Raw genomic sequence first — 14,452 nt, 5'->3', positions numbered from 1 at the left:
AAGTAAAGAGAAAAGTAGGAGAAAGTAAACATGTGAGACCCTTTGATTAATGTTGTGGCAGAAACTAACACCCCTCTGAAAACACATGAAAGCATGGTGGAAGCAGTATTATGCTAAGGGTGAAAACTTTTTACATTTTAATTTATTTTTTTAGCTGTGATTTTCTCTCCACTTTACAAACGCAAACCAATTTCCATCCATCAATAACTAAATATACAGAAATATATTATAGTCTGAAACTATTTGAAAGAAAATGAAAAGTTCAAATAGTTCACTTTATATTTTGTTTTTATTGGCTTTATTTATTATAATTTAGTAATTTTACTTTTGCGTGTTTTAAACTTGCGATATATATATTTCTGCCTCTTTTATGTGATTATCACTTCTGTTTCTGATTCCCAAAGTCTGGTAAAAACCTGAAATCTAACTGCATTTTTGGCATTAATTGCTTTATTTGATGGAATAAGTTATCAAAGGTTTCGCACCGCCTGTCATACTTTGCATTTCCATGGTGAACTTTAGTGAAGAGACGTGTGTCCTCAAAAGGTTGCGCGTTTTGGGCGACAAATCAGCCCAACAAATGCGGCTGTAGTTTGAAGCGGGGCCGTTGGTTTAACTTTTTTTGAATTTATATGCGTCGTTTTTCTCTTGTTTTCGAAGCCTCGGTCCGAAATAGCGGAAATTTCCTACTGAAATCGGACGCAGAGAGTGCACCTTTGCGCAGAGGCTGGTTTCATACCGAGTGGCTCCTCTGGGTGCACAAAGACAGCGGCTCGGAGAGGAACTTGTTCAGAGAGAACCGGGGACGCTGGGAGGCGAGATCCACAACCTCCGGAGTCCGAGCCTCAACAACCGCGGTGTTTACCACCTAAAACCCTTTATTCTGCTTCCCACCTTTACGTTACAAGGTAAGGAGCTGTTTTAGAAGCGTTTCAGCGGGAATGGAGAGCTGCGGAGCGGGTTAAATCCTCTTCGCTCTGGCTTCCCGAGCGTGGTTGTTTTTGCAGAAAATGGCGTCATCGCCCTCTTGTTTCTGCTTGGCCGCGGCGGGCAGAGGAGTAGTTTCAGGGACTTGTAGCAGCACACCGACGAAGCGCCCACTTCCTCGAAGGCGTAAATCGCGTACTTCGACGTCTTTTATTCGATAATAAAGCGCTGGACGGTGGAAATTTTCGCGTTTTGGCTCCGTGGAAGGACGCGCAAAGATGGAAGGGTCACCGGTCCTGTGCGCCAAGCTGCTTCTTGGAAAAGGTGGCACGGAGCCGCAAAACGCAGCGTTTTGCACCGACTCACGGCTCATCCAAAAGACCTCGGACGGTTTAGCGTCATCCCCACGACGTTGATGGATGTATTTGTGGCGGATCCGCATCGGATCTTTGTGTGTAAATCACTCGGGTTAGCTCGGTTTTACGCCGCACTCCCCTGCCATGCTGCAATCGTTCCGAGGGGCCTCTCTCTCACACGGCTTGAAAAGGTGCATTATATCCTTGGCGTTTTCCTGTGATCAAATAAAGCTGCTCCTTTGTTGTTGGGAATAGCAGCAACAATATAAGCGTGTAAAAGGAGATTTTCGTGGGGGGGTTATATTCGGGGGGGTGCCATGAGAAACGGCGACCTGCCCCTGCGCTCTGGATTTTACAGCTGAACCAAACGAGGACATGCTGAATGAGGTGGAAATAAAAAGTCCCCTGGATGAATCGCAGACTTTTTTTCTCTAAACTGCATGGGGAAGTCCAGGCGCTGCGCAATGATTGTGTTGCTTTGCGCAGAGAAACGGTGGCAGCTGCTGTAACCGCCGCGGAGCGTTTCAACGCGATCTGTTTCTTTTTTTCTCCTCTTTTCGGCTCGTTGTTGGCCAGCCTTTTGTAAATAGTTGAGGACTCTAGGATAAAAGAGCACAATAGTATTCAAGCGGGCCCTTTATGGCCTATGAATGTAGCCCTAAGTCCCCACTCCGACAGCTACGTGTATGCGTCCTCGCTCTGGCCACCACACATCCAGCACAGCGAGGCCACTGGGTTTGCCTGTGCATCCGCTCTGCTTTAGTTCCTCCTGTGCCACAGAAGTGCGCTGCAAACGCAGGTGAAACCCGTCTCCCCCGTGCACATTTTTATTAAGTTTTGAGAGTTATGCAACCTGATCGCCGCTTGACTAGCCCGAAACCCCATCATCGGATGGATACGTTTGCGTCAAATAAGAGGGAAATCGGAAAGGATCGCGCGGAATTGTAACCGATCTGTCATTTGCAAATCACCCAGTGTCATTTGCGTCACAGCCCGCGGGCCTCTCACGCCCATGGGGGGCGATGGAGTTGCAAATGGAGAATGTTTGTGTGTGCTGACGCTGCCCCATCTGAAAAGGGAACCAATAGACGCGAGGAGCGGTCGCCAGTGCGCCGCGAGTCCAGGGCAGTGCACCGGCGTGGGATTCCGTATCAACGCGGAAGATCATCCTGGTTTGCTGGGCTTTCCATCGCTCTGGTCGGGATGCGTAAGCGGATACTAAACCTGCTACGGAGGCCAGTCGGAGAGGAGAAGCACATATCTGTCCTGTTCTCCCCTCATTGTGATCGGTGCATGTGGCCTCTAAGAAGACGCTGGATCCACATGATCGCGATTATATGACCGTAAAGCCTTTATTACCAGAGAGATGACATGGATGTTTTATTACTCGAACCTTGGATCGCTCATTTTTCATTTAAATGTCCTGTATGTTTGTTTGATTCGCGACGTGCCACAAGTTTCTGCTGTGAAAATGAACGGGGCGCTTTTTATCCAGGAAGGTTGTACTTGTTGTCGATGCGCTTTTGGGAACTGCGCATGGTTTGAACAACTGAACCGAAAAGGAAGTGGGAAATCTAGAAATTCTCCAACGCAAGTTTATTTAAACATGGCAATCTGATTTCAAATAACAAGATGCAGACATATGCATTAATATATAGTTGTAACAGTTATGCTGTATCTTTTTTCTAGCTTTATAACCTTAAACTTTAAACCTATATGTTGTGACAATTGGTGGGGAAGGAAACTCACTTTGCATCCTCTGAATATAATTATTGAACTTGAACTTTATTCATGTTATGGCCTTAAGTCATAATTAATGTTATTGAATGTTTAATGGAAACAGAAATTAGCATTAAGTTGCCTGATTTTATGCAAATCAAATCTGAAAAGTGTGGCATGCATTTAACCCAGCTATTTTAACCTTTAAGCTCCTAAACAAGATACAGTGCAACCATCTCCCCGCAGAGGTCTCCAAATAAATCCATCTGTAATGTAAATAATCTCTATTTAATTACAGTTGTTATGACTTTATTCAACAGATATAGTCATAAATACAAAAAACAAGGGATAAACTTGAGGAAAGTTTAAAGCAGGGTTGAATTATAAATCATAATTGAGTGGAAAGAGAGTTTCACTTTTCCAAACTTACCAAAACATCTGGATTAAACCTATAGAAACTTGGTCTGTTTCCAAGCCATGTAGAGGACACTTCAAACAAGTTGAAGAAGTTTATAAACAAAAGATAAGTTGAACTTTTTGACTTTGCCCCAATGACTATATTTAACAGAGAAAAAGAAACACTACACATCACCTCCATGGTGAAACATTGTGGTGGCAGTAGCATGCTGTGGGGATGGCTTTTCTCACCATAGACAAGGAATCCAACCAAAGCTGATCAGATGGGTGGAGCTAAATACTTACAAATCCTGGAAGAAAACCAGTATTAGGAGGTAGTAAGGCTTTTTATCCCGAAGCAGCTAGATTGAAAATTAAATGTTTTAGATCCAAAGTTGTTTATTTCTTAGAACAGTTCAAAGTCCAAGCCTAAACCTGTGGCAGGACTAGGTTTTTGCTGTCATAGACACTACCTTCATGTCTTATTAACGTCGGACTATTTTGAAAAGAAGAATAACAAACAAGTATATCTTTTAAGTATTCAGAGCTGGAGGAGGCACACTTAAAGACTTGCAGCTTTAATTGCAACAAAAAGTAGTTATCCAAACGGCTTGTTCACTGAACAGAATAATGATGCATTTTCAGATTTATTTAGATTTTTAATGGTAAACATTGTTAAAAATGCATTATTTTCCTTTTATTCACAATTATTTGCTGAAAGTCTGTTGTATCAAATCTCCTAAATATATTGGAGTTTGCAAATATAGTATGATACCATTGGGAGAAGTCTGTACTCTTGCATTCTTGGTGGAGGATTCTTAGCTTGAACTATGACAGAGAGAATCAATTTAGCTTGATAGAGGAAATTGGACATGTGACGTAATAAGTAGCAACATGTTTTTAATTTGTAATGCTGATACTTTATTTGCACTGTTTATATTTTTGCTAGAATTAGCTGACCTTTTTCCCCCCTTTAGTTAAGTTGATTGCAGCAAGGACGTCCTGCTTCTTCTTGGCTTAAGTCTCTAAGTCATCAGTATTTGGTTTGCAGCAGTCCACTGATGTCATTGTGTGATTCAGTCAGTTTAATGATGTATTATTGGGTTCAGTCACTGAGTCAGCTTGTAAGGCCCAAGTGTGGGTGAAGTAATTCAACAAGCCTGTTAACCTACTGGTCCCAGAACTAGTCTGCAAAGCAAAGAGAAGCGCATGTGGTGAAAGATCCACTCAGCCAGGCAGATAGAAAATCAGCATCTGGCTCTCAGTTTGTAGGTCAGCTAATTGTTCAGCCTGCACTCTAATTAAACAGCCGAGCTGGTCTGATATGCCACTGTGTCGGTGGTGAAGGGGAATTTTAGTTTTTGGTACAACTTAAAACTCTGTTGCAAAAATGGCTACTTTTTTCTTCCTAGTGATAGAAGTTAGAGAACTTCTTCTCAAATCTGCTGTCAGAACAGTGATATGAATTATTGCTGCTTTCTTTGCTTTTTGATATTCTTAAAATACAGCATCTGTGTTTAATTTCTTTCGGTGTGAATTCTTTTTTTTTTTTTTCTGAACTGTGAATCCACACCTGGCCTGAAAATGCCCATTATGCACATCCCAGGGCTATATTTATTTAAATGTGTCTGCGCTCCTCTCATACATCCTCTGCTGCTGCATCTCTTTATGTTGCTCTATGCTGGATTTAGTGTAAATCACCTCAACAATTTTTGCAGGAGTTTTTATGCAACTATCATGATAAGTTCCAGCATAAGTCTGTTTATGTGATAGATCCCCAATATTCTTCTTAATCATATGATAAAAGTAAAAACAAAAGAGCTGACTTTGAACTTTCTTGAGACTATCTCTTTCAGTAAAGTGAACTTTGATCAGATAAAAACGGAAAGTTAAAGAAATGTGAGGATCATGTGACCAGTGATACTCGGTAGTATAAGTTGGTGTACACCTTTTAGCATGGACTCCAGTTAGATGCATGCGTTTTTTATGGGATGGGGCTCTAATGATCACAAGGCGGTTAGTTTTATTTCAATTTACCTTGAATATTAAACACAGTAATTGGATACAAATATTCTGAGTTTCCACAAACTTTTTGTTTTAAAGGACTTGTTTGGTTTCATATAACAGCTATAAGACAAGTTCAGAAATTTAAAGCAATTTTCAAGTTAATGTGCTTAAATGTATCCCATTTTACTTCTTTATAGAACACTTTAATACCTGTTTAGGAACCAGTTGGATCAACTAATGATTGTTCACAATTCAACTTCTTAAAACTAAACTGTCACCTTCACACAAAAAGAAAAAATGTTGATGGGACAGCAGCACTGAGGTCCAGCATGAAATAAGTCTTAAGACAACATAAGACTGGGAAGGTGCTGACCAAAGCAGACATGTTGAGCTGCTCAAAGAGACAAGTTGGATGTCTTTTTGAGAAAAGTTTAATTTTCAGAGAAGATGTATCAAGTTTTTGCCCTTAGTAACAACTAATGTGCTTTAGTAGGTTACTTTTGAGACAGCCTAAGACATTGTCCAGTAACCTATGCAATAATCCTATTAAAGAAGAGACTATATATAATTATATATCTATCTATCTATCTATCTATCTATCTATATATATATATATATATATATATATATATATATATATATATATATATATATATATATATATATATATTAGGGATGGAACGGTTTATGAACCCGTCCGAACCGTCCGGTTCGACTGTCCCGGTTCGAACCGCATGCGTTGCGTTCGGTTCATGCGCTGCTCCTTTTTCTCATAGGCGAAGCGTGTACACTCTAGAGCAGAAGGTGGCGGTACTGCAACCAAAGCCACCCACCACTAGTAAACAAGAAGAAGAAGCGAAGCTGGCTGTAGCAGAAAAACATCTGTTGTTGTGGAGAATTGTGTGGGTATGGCGAGTGGGAAAGAACAGGAGTTGGAAGACGCGCCAGCAGCACTTTATAGGTCTGCTGTATGGGACCACTTTGCATTTAGAGTGACCTACGATGACGGCGGAAAGAAAGTTGTGGATAAAAGTGCAACAGTGTGCAAGCATTGTGCAACACATGTTGTTTATGCTAACAGCACCACGACCAACATGTCTTTCAGTTTTAACCTGACCATACAAGACATGATAGATTTTCTTAACAATCAACATATACTGAACCGAAAACCGTGACCACGAAACTGTGAACCGAACCGAACCAAACCGTGGATTTTGTGCACTGTTCCACCCCTAATATATATATATGGACACAGTGTATATACTGTTTATAGACCATACACCTTTTCCTCATTTTGGCACCTTCTTTTTGACTATTGAACTGATGTGACAAGTGAATTTTTCCACTGTGAGATCAATGAAGTCCATCTTATCTTAAATAATAATAAAAAAAAAAAAAACAGGATTGATTAAAGATTCTCTAACATTACCCTAAATCAGCAGCTAGACAAACTGGATCACAGTTTAGAAGTTAATTCGGGCCGTGATACCAAACAGACCAATTTCTCCAATTTCTATATATATATATATATATATATATATATATATATATATATATATATATATATATATATATATATAAAATGTATATTTATGTATGTATGTATGTCTATTTGTGTAATTTTAGATCAAAACAAATCAACAATAGTTTTTAAAATGTGCATAGGTAACCTTTTTTTTTTTTTACAATCAATTCAGAAAAGTTGTTAGAAGAAAAAAAAGCTAGAAATACTTTTGTGGCCTTTAAAAGTTATGTAAACATCTGACCACACCTGGATTGTAGTTATTACATTTTTACAACACTTTCACATCTGTGTTTTATTTTTAGTCTCAGGAAGTCACCTTTCACTTCAAACTTTACATGTAGGCGACGTGATCATATTTGGCATATTGCATCTTTGTTCACACATGAGGCTGCTTATAGATTGTATGTGAATTTAAGATATATACAGTAGACATGTTTACATAACTACTAGAAGTATCCATATATCAAATCATCCCTATCTGCACTTGCAGCAAATACATTTGCATTGCTGATGTAAACTTGCCATCACATCACAAGAATAATGCCTAAACAGCAGCATTTAGTGACTGAGCGCAGAGCGTTTGTAATACCAAGCCCTGTGGATGTGTACCAGTTGGCTATGGCGCTGTCTGTATGGTCCTGTGTCCAGCTGGTATCGCTGGTGTGTCTGCCAGCTGTCAGCATCATGTCAGAGCATATCGTCCTGTCAGGCTGCCTCTGCTCAGCCGCAGGAAATAAATATCAGAGGACACTGATTGCTGCCACACATCTTTTAGCTCTAACACCAAACAAACAGTTTAACTGTTATTGATACATTAATATGCTGAGGTAAACATAAGCACACAGTTCAAATGAAATATGTTTGTTGGGTGACGTTTATTTTCTGCACAGCAAAGACACGGATGCCTTTCCCATCCTCTCTGGATAATGTCCTCTCTTGGCTCGGAGCTACAGCAGATGATTGGCCTTGTAAAACAACAGTTGCTTAAAAATGGTCAGAACACCAGTACGTTTATTTTCTGGCTCAGACAAACAAAACCCCAGGAGATGGGAGTTAATATTAGGTGTATTTGTGAAATATTGGATGCTGGTGGAGTAGCCTCTGTTGTGGTGTAAATTTAGAATTAAATGAATCATAACGGTGAGATAATACATATAGTGAGATGGTCGGTCTCTCTGGGAGCTGGTTATAGTGTTATAGTTAGTTTATTGGAAAGGTGTAGAAACCCATTTAATTTCCAAGTTCTTAACAGAAGTATTCATACCACTCTTTTTTTCATAATTTTGGATTATAACCACCATTCTATATTTAATGGGACAGTCCAACATGATGTAATGCAGTGGTCTCCAACCCTGGTCCTCAAGATCTACTGTCCTACAGATTTTAGATGCATCCCTGCTTCAACACAGCTGAATCAAATGATTGATTACCTTTTCAAGCCATTCATTTGATTCAGCTGTGTTGAAGCAGGGATGCATCTAAAATCTGTAGGACAGTAGATCTTGAGGACCAGGGTTGGAGACCACTGATGTAATGCATCATTTTAAACTGGAAAGGATGCTTGGTTTTCCAAGTCTTTCACATATGCATACATCATATTCTTATTTTATTCATTAGAAGTACATTTTTGTTTACATACAGATGCAAGTCAATTGAAGCATGGGTCCTTTTGCCTGATTTCCTTTGCTGCATAGCTCTAGACCGATCAGATTGGATGGAATGCTATCAAGTCTTTCCACAGATTGCCACTTAGATTTACGTAGGTTTGGACTGGGCTGTCACAACGGTCTAAAAAAGAGGTCACGGATTAGTGGACCACGGTCCGGATCCAGACACACTTGCTGGCTAATCCGGACCCAACATGACTCAAACTTTTATAAATTACCGCATGTTGTCCGACGGCAGTGTCTAAACCCGAAATCCCACATCCTCCATCTCTGCTCCGCCCCGTAGCGCTCCAGACCTCCTACGCAAAGCAAAGCCTACAGCCTCTGCTGTTCCTCCCGTCTTGCTCCGCTCTGACTTCCTTGGAGCTCAAGGAGAGTATGCGCTATATTATTATTAAATTCAGGAGCAAAACATGCGGAAATGAATGCTTAATTTAATTTGACATCATTAAAAACTCTCCACCATCAGCATATGTTCATTTTCTGCCCAAATATTTTTGTTTTGTTGTGGATTTTTGTGATGGGGATCATTCGGATCGCGCATGGTTTGTATGAACTACGTTTGTTCTCTGCTTCCAAACTCAGCATCTCTTCATCCATGCCTGAGATGAGAAGTTTCTTTTGAAGTTGTGAGAGGTCCTCTTGGGTGTTTTGTCTGGGTTTGATGAAACTTTTAAGCCTCTTAATGTAAAATGAATATTTTGATAGAGATGAGAAATCTGCTTCCTGGTATGTTGAAGTACCAATAGTTTGCATCCAATGATTTAAACAGTCTTAGTTTTTGGGAATATATAAGCTCACAAATGAGCCTGGAATGGCTTGAGAATTGCTTTGTCACTTTGCTTTGTTAAAGCCTTGCAGGGCAGCCTAGAGCCCTCTGCTCTCATTAAGCCATAAAAAGAAAAAAACAAATGATCAGTTCAGGTGTTTTTATAAAATATGAGAGTAAGTAAATTGTCTATATACCAAACTGAACAATTGTTGTTCTCTACTTCAAAAAAACACTTTAGATTTAAAATGTAAAAATGTTTTTTATATATATATATATATATATATATATATATATATATATATATATATATATATATATATATATTATGCATCATGGATGCATAAAAAACATTTTATTTCAGTGTTGATTTCTGTTTAAAGTAACAGATTATAATTAAAAATGATGTCTCCAGACGTTTACTGGTTGATTTTCTTTATTCGGACCCTGCTGATTTTTAATTGGTGACCCCTAGCCTAAACCCTCACATTGAAGCCAACAATGGATGTTTAGTCCTGTTCCTGCTGGGAGGTGAACATTAGCCACAGCCTTAAATCATTCGCGGCCTCTAAAAGGTTTTCTTCTTGTGTATTTAACTTCAGTCTTATCCCTACCAACTGTGGCTTTGGCTCAGTGTAGAGATATGCTGTCCTGCAATTTTAAATTAGCGGGTTTAGTTAGAAATTCCTCCTCCACACTATATGTTTCTGATCATTGTGAGTGCTGCTTGGCATGCTTTGACTATTGCTACAACAGCTCAATTACTTAACTTTAAAGTATGACAACTGCCTAAGAGTTGTATTCCCACAGCATGATGCTGCCATCACTATGTTCCACTGTAATGGTTTGTTCAATATAAGGCATGAAAGTGGAAAGTTTCAGTTTAGGTCTCCTCCTAAGAGTTCCTTCTGCCACTTGTTTGCTGTGACCACCGAATGGGTGGTTTTAAAGTTCAGACAGGAAGTTTGGGCTGATCTCCTGCTCCTCCTGCATTACGTTTAGATTTCTGGATTGCACTAATGATGTTTTTACTGTCAACAAATTTTCTCACCTTAACCATGGCATATGAATTTGATTTGTAAAAAGATAAAAAAAAAAAAAAAAATTTACATCTGTGTTTTATCCACCATTGCAGCCATGTCCATCTTTAAGTTCATCTTTTTCTGCTGCAAGAGCCATCTTTCCAATGCTACACCGATCAGCAATTGTTTAATTGTCTTGAGCGGAATTGGTAAAGAAAAGTTTCATTTGATTCAGGTTTTTTTTTATTTTTATTTTTTTTACCGCTAATCATCTGAACTTTTATGTTAGTATTTGTACTAGTAGAACTTTTTTAGTCAGTAGTTATTTGTAAAGGTCTATTATATCTAATTCCACTTAAATTACTTGACCTTCCTTTGTTCCTTTGGGAGGAATATGCCATTATTATAACATTTTTAGTTTCTTTGAGCAAAAAACTCCTTATTAGTTTTAGCCCAGGACACCTATCCTTTTATTTCCTGAGTCATACAGGACTCACTACTTATAACTATGGCTGTCTTGTTGCCATGGAAATAGTAGAGTCCCTTGCGTTATGTGTGTTAGTGTATTATTGGTGAATGTGCGGCTAAATCTGTTTTAAATCTTTCTGGTTCATCAATGCCCTTAAATAAGTCATCTCTTGCCGTGTTGTTCGTGTTGAGATGGTTGACTCTGGGTTGGGGGGGTAGAGGGGTAGTTTCCAACAGCTTGTCAGACTTTTTAATGAAATACCTCTCAGCAAAGTAATTAGCTCCTAGTGGTCTTTGCTTGGCATTTGCAACCTTCTGGATGCTGCTGTACATCTAAATCAGACTCAGGATCCCAAGATAAATCTAATACTGTTTACTGATGTTATGAATGCAGGTAGTACTACACATTTAGTGTGGCTCAAAACTCAGTTTAACCAAGATGTTCCCTAATGCACTGGGATTTTCATTAGGCTGAAAACACTCATCTAAATGCATTTCCAAAAGCAACTGGATGAAAGGGAAGGAGTGTATTCCAGCATGCATTAGGTGAAAGCTAGGACCTTTAGTCAGTCGTCAACATGTTCAGACTTATTAAAAAACCACCAATCTGGAGAAATGTAGTTTCCTTATTAAGGGGATGATTTTTTTTTTATGACTTGATCATTTTTAAGAATCAAATTTGTCTTGAAAACAAGGGAACGTGTAGGGGACTTGTTACTAGCTGGCTGCCACTAACTTCTTTAAACTAATCAATGTGTTACACAAGATAAAAATTTGGGAATCTGATGAAGGAAAAATTATATTGCAAAAATAAGAAGTTTGAAAAGTAAAGAGCTGGTACAGGAAAGTGGAAATGATGATTAGTAGATTGCTTCTTTCAAAGAGATGAGCTTTGTGACTGCAGGAACTGGGTAACACAGTTGTCTTGCAATCTGAAGGTTGAGGGTTGGATTCCTGCTGCCGGTAGTTGTTTTGCCCCAGGTCAAAATGTTGATCTGCCTATTTGCCTACTTATCTTTGTTTGGATTTATGATTGTCTGTGAATATGTGGGTGTGATTTGATGAATGTGGCTATAGTGTATTGTCCTTTGAGAGGTCAGTACAAGTAAAAAAATGTCTATGATTTAGTTAATTTACTGTTTCAGAGAGCAGGGAGCTGCTTTACAGCAATGAGATCCCAAAGGTTTTTAGTAACAAAACATAGCCATGGGATTTAAACAAGAACATCAGGCTCAGTGCTAAAGAATAAGTTGAGGCGGTTAGTAAGATGTCCTCACAGTGAACTTTATTTCTTATAATAGCTACTTTGCTGTGTTGCTTTGTTAACATAATATCTGCACATCTGCAGTTTGATATATTGATGTCAGTTCTTCACAAATGTTCCTCTTGAGGGTGACACTTGCAATTATCCTCGCTCTAATTTAACTCCAAGTTAAGTGTTGATCTGGCTTACCGATCTACACTATTCAGTCTGTAATTAGTGCTTCGTCTTCTCTGGCTTTTCACTCCACAGTTACAACTAGATTCTGAATCACATTCTAGCCCACAGTAATAAGAATTATGACCTAAGACAGAATAAGTTGAATGAAAGTTGGCAATATTAGTTGTAATTTGATAAAAACAATGCGTATTCTTGTGTTCATTTATTTTTTTTTTAATGGAAGAGAACATGGTGTTTGAAGCGCTTTTGGACAAAAGAAAATTCTATGAAAAACTGACCCACTCTTATCACCCTAAATATGTATACATGTTAAAAAAAATTAAATCAAACTTTAAATATAAAAAGAATTCAACTTTCATGTGGCACTTTGAAAATGTTTTATAATTGCTTTTGGAAATGTTTCAATAACTTCAACTAGGTTCTTTTTCTAGCACAGTTGAGGTGATCGCATACTTCACCTGTTGCATCTTTGTTTTTCTTTTTTTTGATAGAATTTGTTCTTTACATGCACCACCGCATACTGTAGATTTATGCATATAGAATGCTTGATATATATAATATCAGCAAGCAGTCTCTAACATTTTTTTTCTTTTACCTCTGACAGAGTGACATTTCCTTGTTTCTTTCTTAGTTGCTGTTAAGTCAGAGCTCCATCATTTCAAGTGTCCTCTGCTGTTTATTGCCTTGCAGTGATTTGCTGTATCATCAGCACCAAACATAAGGATTCACAAGTTTCCTGCAGTCTAGACCATGAATGAAAATAAATGTCTTTATCTTGATTTTTGTCAAAGATAATATTTAGATAAAAAAATCCACTTCAGATACAAGTTGTGAAACTAAAGTGACCTGCTTTGCATTATTAGTAGATTTAACTCCCTTTAAACAAAAAAAAGCTCTTGAATTATTGTCCCATAGTAGTGTAACTATATGATAGTTTAAACAACTGTTACTATGGGAACTATTCGGTTTAATTTCCTGTTGCATACTTTCCTGTATGACCCTGTGCTTGTAAATGTACACAGAGGTTTTGTTACTGTTGTTTTCTTTTGTCGATCCTTTCATAAATTTCAGTATTTTCTGTTACAGTTGTCTCGTTAGAGTTAATACTGTGAATGTCTCAAACTGCTTGCTGTCCTGTAATCACAAGCTCTTACTGTTCAGGACAGAAAAAAGTTTGGAAATACCAAAACATTTAATGGGTACATTTGTTGCCCTCTGCTGGACTATCAGGAAACTGCAGGTGTCATAAAGAGGGGGAATGTCAGGCATTGATTTCACAGAGAGAAGCTTTTTATCTAGCTTAACTTTAGATATTGACTGCAAATGTTTAAACCTAAAACAATTTCTCTTTGATTTTCTCAGTATTTCTTTTCAGTTTAATAGCTATTTTCTAGCACTTAATTTATATATTACTTTATTTTTAACACTCTAGCATCAATAATAGAAAATCAGCATTTTTCTTTTATCAATTTCTTTTAGACGTGTAGTTCTGTGACAAGAAGTTGTGTTCATTCTATTTTCCTGCCTGACTGGAAGTTACAGAAAATTACATCCAAACATCATAAATCTGCTTTTTCCTAAAGTATACATTTGTTTGTTTTTATTTGAATGCTATTAGAGTCACTTTCACTAAAATGCTTGTTAAGCTGCAAAGAGTTGCAGAAAAGGATATGCTCTAATTGTAATAACAAATAGTGCTGAGGTTGAAATTATTTCATTGTTTGGAAAATGCTTTCCTACTGATAAATAGTAGGCTTTAGAAAAACAGCGTTATTTCTAAACCACTACAGGTATAAATAGCAAGTTGGTACAATACAGGTACACAGGAGTTCAGATTATATCAATAATGGCCACTAGAGGACAGCAAAATGTTAGGTTAATATTTTTTTTCCTCATGCTTTGACAAAAATGTATTTGTTTATAAAAAATGAGCTCTAATGAATATCTGTTTCATTTACTTCTTTATTCACAGAATTTAAGTAGATTTTAAGAGAAGAAAAACCTTAAGTAGGTTACATCTATTCAATGGATCCGAAAGGTTGCGTTTTGCTTATTCTAGCTGGTTATGATTTAATTTTAGGAACTAAAAGCAAAATACATTTTCTATTTTCCAAAGTGACTGAAAATGTAACCTTTTAAACTAAGAGAACTTTAT

General features: G+C 38.0%; 1 protein-coding gene across 4 annotated transcripts in view; it reads left to right on the top strand.

Moving 5' to 3' along the window:
* Positions 1-648: 648 nt before the first annotated feature.
* The window catches only part of znf800a (zinc finger protein 800a), a 37,192-nt gene continuing 23,388 nt past the window's right edge, over positions 649-14,452 (top strand). The window contains exon 1 of one of the 4 annotated variants that reach the window (XM_038272287.1): positions 649-908. The gene's annotated coding sequence lies outside the window, so the exon portion shown is untranslated. Of the gene's footprint in view, positions 909-2,399; positions 2,709-14,452 lie in introns of those variants that run through there. The other 3 variants (XM_038272286.1, XM_038272289.1, XM_038272288.1) reach the window with 3 other exon arrangements.

The sequence above is a fragment of the Cyprinodon tularosa genome, unplaced genomic scaffold (assembly GCF_016077235.1).
Source record: "Cyprinodon tularosa strain WSP-4 unplaced genomic scaffold, ASM1607723v1 ctg821, whole genome shotgun sequence".
NCBI lineage: Eukaryota > Metazoa > Chordata > Actinopteri > Cyprinodontiformes > Cyprinodontidae > Cyprinodon > Cyprinodon tularosa.
The sequence above is the reverse complement of the archived record's forward strand: the minus strand, read 5'-3'. Positions and strand labels throughout refer to the sequence as shown.